Raw genomic sequence first — 13,245 nt, forward strand, 5'->3', positions numbered from 1 at the left:
AACTCATGTGGAAATTTGATCTCCAATGTGGCAGTGTTGGAAAGTGATTGAGTCATGGGGGAAGATCCCTTATGAATGGATTAGTGCTCTCCCTGGGGGAGGGGGTATTAATGAGTGAGTTTTCACTCTATTGGTTCCCACAGGAGATCATTGCTTAAAAAAGACCCTGGCACTTTCTCTCTCTCTCTTGCTTCCTCCCGCCATGTGATCTGCTTGTACCCGCCGGTGCCTGCCACTTTCCGCCATGAGTAGTACCAGCCTGAGGCCCATGCCAGATGCAGCTGTCCCAGAATCGTAAGTCAAATAAACCTCTTTCCTTTATAAATAACCCAGTCTCAGGTGTTTCTGTTGTAGCAACACAAAATGGACTAAAACACATGTCTTGGAGAAGACCTTTTTGGGTTGAGTACAGTTGGGGATCTTTGAGCTTCCTGAATCTGAAGATATGTGTCTTTTCCTATACCCGGGAAGTTTTCTGCCACTATGTTGTTGTATATGTTTTCAATGCGATCTCCTTTTCCCTCCCCTTCTGGAATACCCATGACTTGGATATTGGAGCACTTAAGGTTGTCTGATATCTCTTAGATTTTCTTCAATGTTTTTAATTCTTTTTTCTTTTTCTTTTTTCTTTTCTTTTTATTTTATTTTTTGTCTTCCTGTGTTATTTCAAACAGCCCACCTTCAAGGTCAGAAGTTCTCTCTTCTGCTTCTGCAAGCCTGCTGGTTAAACTTTCTGTTGTGCTTTTTATTTCATTCAATGAATTCTTAAGCTCAGCAAGCTCTGCTACATTCTTTTTCAGGGCATTGATTTCCATGGACATTTTTCAGGTCCTGTATACTTTTCCTCATTTCATCGGGTTGTCTAGCTGAGTTTTCTTGTATCTCATTTAGTTTCCTTAGACTTATCACTCAAAATTCCTTGTCAGATGTTTCAAGGGCTTCTTGTTCTATAGGATCTAGAGCTTGAGAGGTATTACCCTTTGGTGGTGTACTTGATTTTTCATATTTCTGGTATCTTTCCTTTGATGTTTAGTCATTGTGGCAAGGAATTTCATGGTCTACTGGTTTGACACTATTGTCTGGCTAGGATGCTGCTGGGGCTGCCAGTTTGGCACAGCTGCCTCAGTGTCTGCTCAGTCGCCCTCTGGCACGGTCACCTGCTGGTACCTCATGTGTGTGGTCATCTCGGGTCTTGGGCCTCTCCAGGGAGGCACCTCTCTGGTCGGCATGCACTCAGCTGGGCTGGGGATGGAGTCTGGCGGTGGCAAGGCCTACCTGCTGGGTCATGTACTGGCACCGCAGGGCATGTGGTCTCTGCAGATCTTGGGCCTCTCCAACGGGGCACCTCTCTGGTCAGCATACACTCAGCCGGGCTGGGGATGGAGTCCAGCAGCAGCAAGGCCTACCTGCTGGGTCATTCACTGGCACCATGGGGCATGTGGTCTCTGTGGATCTTGGGCCTCTCCAGCAGGGCACCTCTCTGATTGGCGCACACTCAGCCAGGCTGTGGATGGAGTCCAGCAGCGGTGAGGCCTACCTGCTCGGTTGCATGCTCGCACCGTGAGGTGCGTGGTCTCCGTGGATCTCGGGCCTCTCTGATGGGGTACCTCTCTGGTCGGCGCACACTCGGCAGGGGATTCTGGCTAACTTTGATGAATGTAATGAAGAGGTATAATAAATCCAGAAAAAAATCTTTAAAAAATGAGATTTGTTGGTTTCTATATGAATTTTGGGATCATTCAAGTCTTTATCTAACAAATATTTATTGAGTTCCTACTGTGTGTTTGGCAGTGGAAACACAGCCCTGGAAGTGAGAGAGAGATGTTTCCTACCCTAGTGGTATTTAAACTCTAGTGGGAATGACAAACACTGAAATACAGAATTTGGTAAAATCAGATGTGAATTGATGGTGGGTGGAAGATGGGCTATGGAAGCCTTCAGTAGGGAACCTAACCCAGGTAGAAGTGAAAGCCTTCTGAAAGAGTTGGCATTTATGCTGAGACTTGACGGTCATGGAGGGTCTGCCTGATCAGGGTGAAGGACAAGCATTCCAAGTAGAAGCAATAGCATGTGTGAAAAGTCAGAGGTAAGTAAGTATGTAGTATATTTCAAATAACTGAAAGATCATCTAGAGCCAAATTTTATTTCACTGATGAGGACATCCAGACTTGGAAGGGTGAAGAAAACTGTCCAGTAGTGCTGGGTGTAGAATGCAGGTCATCTGATTTCAAGAGCTGACCTCTTGCCATTACTCCCCATGGCCTTCCAAGGACTCAGTAGACCTCAGGGCAGGGCTGCTGGTAAGTCATATGGCACTTTTGCACGAATTAGAAATATAATATATTTCTAGATTGTTATAATATAAAAATTTTGTTAGAAAAAGTCTGCCAGAAAATTATGTCAATAAATATACCAATCTACCATGTCCGCCATCTTAATTATGTCCCTTTACATGTACAACATGCATCATCATGTTGGCTACGGAGAATTCAAATGAATCAAACCTGAATTAGTGATCTTTTAAGCATCTGTTGGGGAAAAATCACCCCACTCTGTGGCTTTTTAATGGTTCCTGATGAGCTGCCCAGAGTGGAACCATTGACCTTGACCTCCTCTCAGGTTTTTGTGTTCTCTTAGCTCCTGATTTATGACTCATTGCCTGCTGTGACCTTCAACATTCCTCTTTGTTCTCCCGCCTGCCTACCTCCTGGTTTCTGATTTATTACTTTTCGTGAATCAGGTTCATTTTCTCAGTCTGAAATTAATGTAACCATCAAATCATACAATTAGACATTTAATTTTAAACTTTGGGTCCTATTGGGTTTCTCCACCTCTCCTATTTAGTCCTTTTTTAAAAAAATTTGTGGTTGGCCCTAACCATTATGGCCTTGTTTGGGAAGGTCATTAGATTCTCTTCTATAAAGGGCAAGTTGGAGAAAAGAACAGAAGCCGGGCTTGGGTTAGAAAAGATTTTCCCAAGTGTGTAACACACTAGAAAACACTAGTTTTGCATGATACTCACAGATGTACAACAAAAAGAGGGAAGATTCATTAGTTAAATAATCTTGGGCAACTGTGGGATTAAAAAGGGCAACCATTTTTCTACACTGCAGAGCCTTCAGAGTCTTTATTATGCTATTGTGCTTGGGAATATGCATGTATATGCAGCATTTGTAAGATTTAGTTGTCTGTGTATGTAATGAGGGTCTTGAACTTCACTTTTGCCACCTGGGCTAGTGCTCTAACCAGGCCATAGAGGGCCATTGTTGAGAAGAGGGAGACAGTGGTAGCCCATTCCTTGATGCCCAAGGAGGCATTGCTAAGGGAGGCTTATTCTGGGTGGGCTGCCCATATCCCAGGCAATATTTAGTGGCAAGGGAGGGAGGGGCCAGGGAAGGCCAGAGGCAGAAGCCCACCTGGAGAAAGAGAAGCGGTGAAGTCTGACAATCACGGTTACTCTTAGCTGCTTAAGGCAAGGGTCCTACCGCACTGAGAAGTCGGAGTGCCCATCTGCAAACAGCAGCTGGAAGATCATGGTGGGGGATAGGTGTAGTATCCCTGATAGCTACCTCAAGGCCATGGTCAAAAGCCCTGACTCCAGAGTCAGACTTTTTTCTATTTTACAATCAAGTCTGAGGGGCCATTTTGAAATACATGTGCACTTTTTTTTTTACACAAATGGCAGCATATTTGTACACTGTTCTACTTGTTTTTGAAAACTTGGCACTCTGTGAAATCATTCTATGTGGACATGCTTCATTTTTAAAATAGCCACACAGAATTTTATTGTATAGGTGTGCTGTAATCTATTTATTAGTCCTATATTGGTGGGCATATATGTGGTTTGCTGTCTTGTAATGCTGAAATGAATATTGACCACCCATTAGTTCACACACATGAGAGTATTTCTGCAGGATATTTACTTAGGAGTGGATTATCTGACTTGAAAAGAATGCACATTTTTAATTTTGATGGATATTTCCAAATTACCCTCTATAGAGGCTGAACCAATCTTTGCACACTCCCATAATATATGAGAGTGCATTCCTCATTTTAGGTATTTTTTGTTTGACCTACTGAATTATTAAAAATGAGAGTGTGTTATTTTGCTAGAACTACCATAACAGAATACCACAGACTGGGTGGTTTAAACAACAGAAATTTATTTTCTTACAGTTCTGGAGGATAGAAGCCCAAGATGAAGGTGTCGGCAGGGGTGGTTTTCCCTGAGGTCTCTGTCCTTGGCTTATAGGTGACTGCTTTCTCGCTGTGGCCTCACATGGTCTGTTCTCTGTGCGTGTGCATCATTGGTGTCTCTTTGTGTGTCCAGACTTTCTCTTATTAGGACACCAGTTGGATTGGATCAGGGCCCACCTGAATGGCCTCATTGTAACTTAATCATCTCTTTAAAGGCTCTATCCCCAAATACAGTTACATTCTGAGGTACTGGGGGTTAAGACTTCAAGATATAAATTCTAAGGAGAAACAATTCAACCCATAACAGGGAGACTTAAATTAAAAGTTCAAATTTTTGTGTTTTCTTGAAAAACTTGACATTGGCCCCACAAACCTATAGGCATCAATGAGCTGAAGTAAGTACTGAAGCCATACTTTCAGTGCCATTTATTACTATGTATCTATAAAACGTGCATGGGTGTTTGTATGTATACATATGAGTATGCACACGCATATTAGGGGACTTCAAAAAGTTTGTGGAAAAATAGAATTAAAAGATAATATGAATCTTCCATTAATTTCTTGAAGTACCCTCGTACATACATGTATGTATACATACTTAATAAATATGTATTATATAAGAGATTTAAGAGGAAAGGGTAAAAAATTTAGGGGAAAGTAAAGAGGGAAATATGTGTTGAATGTAGACGTTTAAGATATCAAGCTCAAACAGCTCTTTGCTCAGTACCCCAACACATAAGAAGCACTCAATAAAATTTTAATTATTAATGTTTGGAGTCAAGATTCATTGGGGTTGGACTAAAGTGAGCTTGCCTCTTTGGGGACTTTAGTACCTACAAATGAATGGAGTTGGGGACTCAGGGGCTAATATTCGAGACATGTTTATTAAACTGAACTGAAAAATCTAGTTTTAAAAATCATTCTTAAACTCTAAAATTCTTTCATTAATCATGCATATATTGTAAATGGTTTAGTTTTACAATCTTGATTTAGGATTAACATCCTGTCAAAAAAAAAGACATAAAGAATAAGAAAGGAGCTTCAAATACAAATAATGGAATGTAAGAGTTTCATTGTGAATGCCTTAGGTCTAATATTTTGCATTCCTCTATAATATCATAGAGACCCAGTGTTTATTTCTCTCCTTGGGTCTTTATTTATGCTGTATATATTTCAGGCTGTCTGATTCCAAGGGAGACTGTGGGCGGTGATGGTCAAAGTGAGCGAGTGATCTGGGCCCTCTTTTTTTTCTTTTTTGTCTCGTAGCATGCAGTAAGGCCAGTTGAGTGGCCTCAGCTTTACTTTCCTTCACCATAAGCAGAAAGATTCGGACTTAATATATTTTCTTAATTCAAGTGGGGAAGTGAGGATACAGTGACTTGTAAGTATCAATTGAGGATCAGCTAAATTATAAGAATAGTAAGTCCCTACCCCCCACCCCAATGCCATTGTGTGCTATGGTAGACCTGGCCTGTCAAAGGTTTGTGACCTCATGTCGAGGCTCTGCAGTATTTGGGTGGCTCCAGGGACAAAGCAGATTTCCTAATGCTACTGCTGAAACCCAGTGTTAGGATTTTTAGTGACATGAAAGCAGACCCACTGGGCATTCTGGGAAAATAAATCATTCACTCTTTGTAATGTAACCTGGGCCATACCTGTTTAAATATGAAAAGGATGCCAAATGACAACCTCCAAAAGTATTTCTCTGGCTACTCTGCCTCCATTGCTCAAGTTGTTCCTCCATAGTGTTGGAGGTCTCCAGGGAACATGCCCCTGTACTGTCATGATGTGTCTTCCCGGTGCTGTGGGAGGGCATGCCATCTCTTTTCTCCCTTCCTCTGGGTCTCTGTGGGGAGGAATTTGATTGCATTCAGGGACCCCAAAGGAGCTACTTCCACCGCTGGTGTCTCTTGAGGATATTGCTGTTGCAGTGGCAACCAATATCCTCTGCCACGTTGGTGGGTAGAGCCCACCATATCACCACCAACCTGGTCATCGGAATGAAGTGAGCAGCCCCTGTCGGCAATGCCTCTGCTAATGGCAGCTCCTCCTCCACAGTCACAGATCTGCTGATCTTTTTGCTTTCAGTAGCCCTTGGCAATTTGCAGAAACAATTTTGGTTTTTAATATTTATTAGATTTTCCTTGTCCAGAGACTCAGGGTTCATCCATAGTTGTTGGGCCAGGGGATAATTCTAATGACGGGACCTATACTGTGCTCAGAATGACCCCTTTCTTTCAAAGCTCACCTGTTGTCCTTGAAACATACTTTTCTTGTTGATTTGTTCTCTCAGGATGAGTCATTCTCCATGAGGCTCCTTGGTGTCTTGTGTGCATAGATTCCTGACGAGCTCACCCTACTGTGCCTTCTGGAGTCACAAGGTGAAAAGACTTGCATGTCAAGCCCCTGCCCAAGTCTGTGGTTACTAATGGATGGGAAATCTAATTCTCAGAAGGAGGTGGAATAGAAAAAAAAGACGAAGAAGAAGAAGAAGGGAGGGAGGATCAAGGAGCCCTGAAAATGTCAGGCTGTGGAAAGATCAGACTATCCACTTCCTCTACCTTGATGATGTTCATTCTAGAAGTTATGCAGAGCAAGAAAAGAGAAAGGAAGTTCTTGCTATTTTCCAATTACTGGTGAAAAGTACTTCATATTCAATATCTTCTTTAAACCTTGCAAATTCCTATAGAACCAATATCAGGACCCCGGTCTTGTAGATGAAAAAAAATTGAGACTGGAAAACGTCAAGTAATTACCAGAATCTGATTCTGACTGTGAAGCCCTTGACATTTCAACAAGATTCTGACTTCTCATTCATTTATCGCCATGAATTAGAAGTCCTTCTGAAGCCCAGAGATGTCCCATGCCTGCCTCTGTCCAACTCTGTCCTTCTTGGCCATGAAATCCAGCTACTTCTGCATCACGAAGCTGACCTTTAGGGGTTACTTTTTTAGGCCAGGGTTTCTCAACCACAGCACTGGTGACATTTGAGGCCACACAATTCTTTGCTGTGGTGGGCTGCCCTGTATATTGTAGGATGTTTGGAAGCATCCCTGACCTCTATTTGATAGAAGCCAGTAGCATCCTCCCTCTCCTCTTCTCCTGAGTTGTGAGAAGCACAAATGACATTGCCCAATGTCACCTAGGAGTCAAAATTGCCCCTGGCTGAAAACCGCTGATTTAGAGGTTCCAGTCCTAAGGCATCTCATCACAAATGATTCCACTTCTCTGCTTATTGCCATGAACACTTCCTTATTACTCACTATAGCCACGTTTGTCATGCTAATAGCTGGCTCTTCTCAGATGAGGATGCAGAGACCTGTGCACAGAATGAGCTAGACTGAGCAGGATACCTGGGCTCCAGACAGAGCCTGGATGAAAGTGATAGCCCTGAGAGATGAGAGGTGGGCCAGGTGGGGATGGATGGGGGGAGCCCCTGGGTAGAACCAGCTGATGCCCCAGTGCTGTTCTTCCTGCTTCCTCCATCCTAAGTGGGAAAGATGGGGGCAGGGAGCATCTGAGGCCCTGCACATACCTGCACCTCTCTCATCCCCATCTTTGAGAGATTTTAACTTTTTGTCTCAGGTCGCTGTGTCTCCTCAGCCCTGAGTTTCCTGTTTTCCCCACTTTTTCTCTGCTTTCTACCTTTTTCATGGAGAGTTTGGGCATCCCAGGTAAAAGGAGACTCCTCAGCATGAGTTGAATTCTGTGTATTAGAGGAAGCATTATGTCCTTTACATTGTCCTCACTCTCTCCCAATGATACCAACTCTTCTTAGCTCAGCAAATTCCACAGCAGCACTTGCCAACTGTGATTAGATGCGTCATGACACACATGGACACATGTGTCTAACGCCAACACAGATAACGATACTTTTGCTCCCACTGGAATGGTGTATTTTTGCTCCTCTACTCTATTGTCTTATCTAGACACCTCTTAATGTGGGACAGCTTCAAAAGTCACCTTATCTTTGATTGAGTCCTTACCAACTGCAGATGGCACCCCTGTGTCCGCTTGGCTGTCTTTAAAAAACACTAGGGAAGGATAACTCAGTCCCGATGACTGGGCTGGGTGGAGGACAGACAGAAGGGCATTTGAGGGCTCATTGGTCGGCCAAAAGAAAATGATTGGCCAATGTCTTTTGCAGGGTGGCCAGTGTTTCCTGGAGCAGGCGTGCAGCAGCAGTTGGTGCCTCTTGTCATCTCTTCCTCCAAGAGAACTCCTGTTTTGCTAGTTTGGAATAATGATGATCTCAGGCACCACTTGCATTGTTATCACTGATAGTTTTATTGTTGTTATTTTTTTTTATTTTTAATTTTTTAATTAAGTGTGCAATTACTTAAACATTGAGAGTCAAATGCATGCGTTATGGCCCAAGGCTTACGTGCATGATACGTAAATGCTAGGAAAGAGTAGAGTGTGCAGATAGATAACCATGTTAATGACAAATTTAAGGGCTATTTCCTTGTTATGTCATGTTATAACAACTTGCGTTAAATATTGGCATGATTGGGTTCATTTTAATGTGACTTGGTGATATTTTAGCAAAATTAGGTTTAATTTGAGTGTCAGAAATACATAAAAATCTTTTCCCTTTGATAATAATGGTGATTTCATTTTTTACTTATGAGAATTCACCCTAGGAAGGATTTTTTTTTCAGGAAGTAATGACTTTCAAAAGACAGGGGAAAACTGTGTGTGTGTATGTGTTCAGATATAGGTGTGAGTGTAGATTTTTTAAAACTTTCTACTTTGAAATAATTATAGATTTATAGGCAGTTACAAAAACAGTACAGAGAGATGTCAAGTACCACAGTATATCCAGTTTCCCTTAATGGTTGTGTCTTATGTAACTATAGTACAATGTGATATGATAATATTAAGAGGTGGAGCCTTTAGGAGGTAATTAAGTCATGAGGATAAAGCTCTTGTGGATGGAATTAGGGCTCTTACAAAAGTGTTTGGAGGAGAGGGTTCATATTCTTCTACCCTTCCACCATGTGAGGACACAGTATTCAAGGCAACATCTTGAAAGAAGAGACTGAGGCACTCATCAGACACCAAACTTGTCAGTGCCTTGATCTTGAATTTCCCAGCCTCCAGAACTGTGAGGAAGTAAATTTCTGTAATTTATAAATTACCCAGTCTCAGGTATTTTGTTATAGCAGCACAAATGGGCTAAAGCACTTTATATAAGCAGAATCATATAGTGCATGACCTTTTGAGATTAGTTTTTTTCATTCAGAATATTTCCCTGGAGATCCATCCAAATTGTTGAGCATATCAAGAGTTTGTTCCTTTCTTATTGCTGAGTGATATTCCATGGTATAAGTATACTACACTTTGTTTATCCATTCATCAGTTGATGGATGGTTGGGTTGTTTTCACTTTTTGACTTCTACAAATAAAACTGCTATGAACATTTGTGTACAGTTTTCTCTGTGAACATAATTTTCCATTTCTCTGCGATAGATGCCTAAGAGTGTGATTACTGGGTCATATGTTAGTATAGATGTAAATTTTAAATATAAAAATGCAGCCACATTGGTTAACTTTTAAATGTTGACTAGAAGATATAGACCCAGATAAAAATGTCTTATACTTTGTTTGAAAAGATGAACTTAGCATTAAGATAATGATGGTTTTACAAAACAAGGATTTGCCCACAAAAAATTCATGTTATAAATATTATTTTAATTTTTTGTTATTTTATGCTATATTTCTAGTCCTTGTTCTAACCTGTAAATGTGTAATAGGCTATGACTCTCAATGAATTTACTTGGAATGGCTGTTCTTTTGTAGTATGAAATACAATGTCCTTAATATATCAGATCACGGTTATTTCACTTAAATTTACCCTTTCTGTGCAGCTAGTTATTTCAATGCAGTGAATCTGGAGACATTCTAAAGGTAACCAGTATACATTGTTTTCCTAATAAGGGACACAGTTTTAGTTTTCCATTTTCTATCTCTGTTGTTTGACAAATGTAATTTTAAGTGTCTGCCCAAACTGGCAGTCCCTCTTATTCCAAAGCATTGCTGCTTTATGGTTATTGCCTTGTGTTGCTTTTTAAATGTGGTAGAAGTAAACCATCATTGTCCTCCCATGTGAGCCTAAGAACATCAGCTTTGATGAAGTAACTCCAACCCCCTCCCACCCAATATCAAGAATCAGCTGATGAAACAATTTCGTGGTATTTGACTTAGTGAAAATTTCAGGGACTGTCGCACTGGGCCTCTGGGATTCTCATCACACAGTAAGTCCAGTGACCAAAGTATGAAAAAGAAAGATATTGCCAAATGTGTTGCAACCACTGATGTAATTTGCAGTTCGCTTCTTTTCAGTGAAATAACATAGAGCATATGTGGCTAGCTGAAACTTATTTTAAGTCAGAACTGGAAGAGAAAATGAAAGGGAAGAGAGAACTCATAAATTAATTGAGTGGCACTTTAGATGCAGGGATAGCCAGGCTCTTGAAAGCATACATCTCAACCCTGGAAGTCTGCATTCCAGTTCTCAAACCTTCCTAGACAGCTTTACTGGCTTTGAGGTTTATGATTTATGACTTTCCATTTATGGACTTTTTATAAAATTTCAGTAGAGAAGATTCTGACCAATGTCATGATGAAAGGATATGGGTTTAAACAAGTTGGCAAAGGTCAAAAAGGAACTTAATTCTGAAGTTGGCATTAGACATCTGCCCTAGCTTCCATCTTCTCAGTCAGAATTAGCTTGAGTGACCATAAGATCCAGTGCTCTCAGCAAAGTCCAGGTTAAATGGTTCCAATGTAAATATTAATAGTGCCCCTTTCACTCTGGAAGTCTCCCAGTTTCAGGAGAAATTCTATATTCAGCCTACTGGTAGGCTGTGTTAATATATTTTTCCTGATTCATTAATGAAAAAGTTCATCTGTTTTCCCTTTGTGTAAAATAAATGGGTGAAAATCATTGTGTTCTTTATACCAATATAAAAAATTCAGTTTGATGATGATTGATATTTTCTGCTTCTTCAATATTAGAATTTCCCTTCTAGTTTTATATCCAAGGGAAACAAGTGCATATATCCGCACAAAGATTTCTACACCATTCTCTTTGCAGTTTAATTCATAATAGCCCATACACACATGCACCCACACGCACACACTTAAATATTCCTCACGAGGAGTCTGTGTGTGGTTTCTTTAGATGAAGGAATACTTCATAGCAACAAAAAAACAAACAACTACTATACAAAATCATATGTATGCACTTTAGAAACATGTTGAGTGGGGAAAAAAGACACAAAGAGTACATATAGTGCAAATAAATTTATAAGCTAAAAAACAAACAAAGCTAATCATCATTGGTAGAAATCACAATATTGCTTGCCCTGGGATGGGGGTGAAGTAATAATGAGGTGGAGGCAGGAAAATCCTTCTAGGGTAATGGAAATGTTCTCTATCTTGACCTGGGAGGCAGTTGCATGAATGTATACATATGTAAAAATTTATGGAGCTTTCCACTTCAGATTTGAGCATTTTATTGTATGTAAATTATATCTGAATGTATAAAACTCCAGAGAAGAAGTTGGAAGAACTATATTTATTAAACATTTCTATTAAGTTTCTACAGCATGGCTATCATTGCTATATTCAGAGAAGTAACACAAGCTATGAATAAAATAAGGTCATAACTCATTTTGATTAAGAATAGGTATCTATCTCTTTCTTCCTCCCCCACGCTGCCTTTGAGTGCTGGCTATCTCTCACCAAAGTTCTGTGGTCTCGGGCGAAAATGCTGAGCAGATGAGAACCTCGTGTGTCATGAAGTTGGGGCAGAGACAAGGTGGTGTTTGAAGGCTTGGTTGGCAAGTCCTGGAGGTTTGTGCTGAGTGCAGGCATCAGGGTGAGGACATGAGGCATTCTTCTCTCTTTCCTTCCCCCTCTCTGAACTCCTGGCTAGGAAAGGGAGATGAGGAGGAAGAAAATTTGAGTTTGGATGCACACCAACTGGCTCTTTCCAAAATTTGCTGCAGAATAATATAATTACATACAGACAGGCTCTGTTTTCGTGGCAACAAAAACATATTTTAAGGCAGAAATGTGGTGGGAGTGAGGAAAGGCATATGGTTGATTATAACAACTTTCCTTTTTTTCACCAAAACACTTAAATGGCTTCAGAGCCAAGGAAGGTTCACAGTCAAAGGTGCCGGTGAGTGACTTTCTACCACTTTTTCATCCTTTCCCACTTTTTCATCTCTGTTTTTCTGCTATTTTGTTTTAAGTTTTATATAGGTGCTGAAGGGTTTAGACCAGTGGCTCTCAGTCTGGGGTGATTTTGTCCCCCAGGAGATATTTGGCAATATCTAGAGACACTTTTGGTTGTCACTACTCAGGGATGGGGTGCTACTGGCATCTTAGTAGGTAGAAGCCAGGGATACTGCTTATCTTACAAGACACAGGCTGACAGTCAGCAACAAAGAATTATCTGGCCCTAAAAGGCAATAATGCTAAAGTTGAGAAACCCAGGTTTAAACTTAACCTCATGTCTAGGACTAAGGGTAAAGGTGGAAGCGTTAAGATCCAGAATCCCATCATGAAACTAGTCTCTTAGGGATCTTTTCATTTTACAATTCAGTTAGTTAGATATGAATTGCTACCAAAGGGCTTGGGTGGACCCAACCCTCACAGCGTTTCTCAGTGACTCTGTGGGGCATTGACAAAAGTAGAGCCACAAGAATCAATTCATTCCTGCTATTTGTTCAAGATACATCAAAGCACATTACAATGGGGTTATAATGGAGGAGCAGGTTAATACTATACAACAGTAAAACATAATCTTCTTGAGGAGTGGATGATAAATGAAAAGATTATTGGATGAGTCATTAGAAAACCAGGGTCCTAGTCCTAAATTGCATGTATCTTTGTTTTTGTGACACTGGATGGCTTGGGGACTCTTTCTCGGTCTGACTTCATTCCTGAAATGAGAAGCCAAAGTAGATTATTTCTCTTTAAATCTCTTTAACATCAATATTCAATGATTTGATGGGAACTAACGTATTCTTTAGT

The 13,245-nt window shown here is 40.7% G+C and overlaps 1 pseudogene; it reads left to right on the top strand.

The window, feature by feature from the left end:
• Window positions 1-2,012: 2,012 nt before the first annotated feature.
• Window positions 2,013-13,245, top strand: part of LOC103589334 — a 114,822-nt pseudogene continuing 103,589 nt past the window's right edge.

Source organism: Galeopterus variegatus, unplaced genomic scaffold, assembly GCF_000696425.1.
Source record: "Galeopterus variegatus unplaced genomic scaffold, G_variegatus-3.0.2 Scaffold37, whole genome shotgun sequence".
Taxonomy (NCBI): Eukaryota; Metazoa; Chordata; class Mammalia; order Dermoptera; family Cynocephalidae; genus Galeopterus; species Galeopterus variegatus.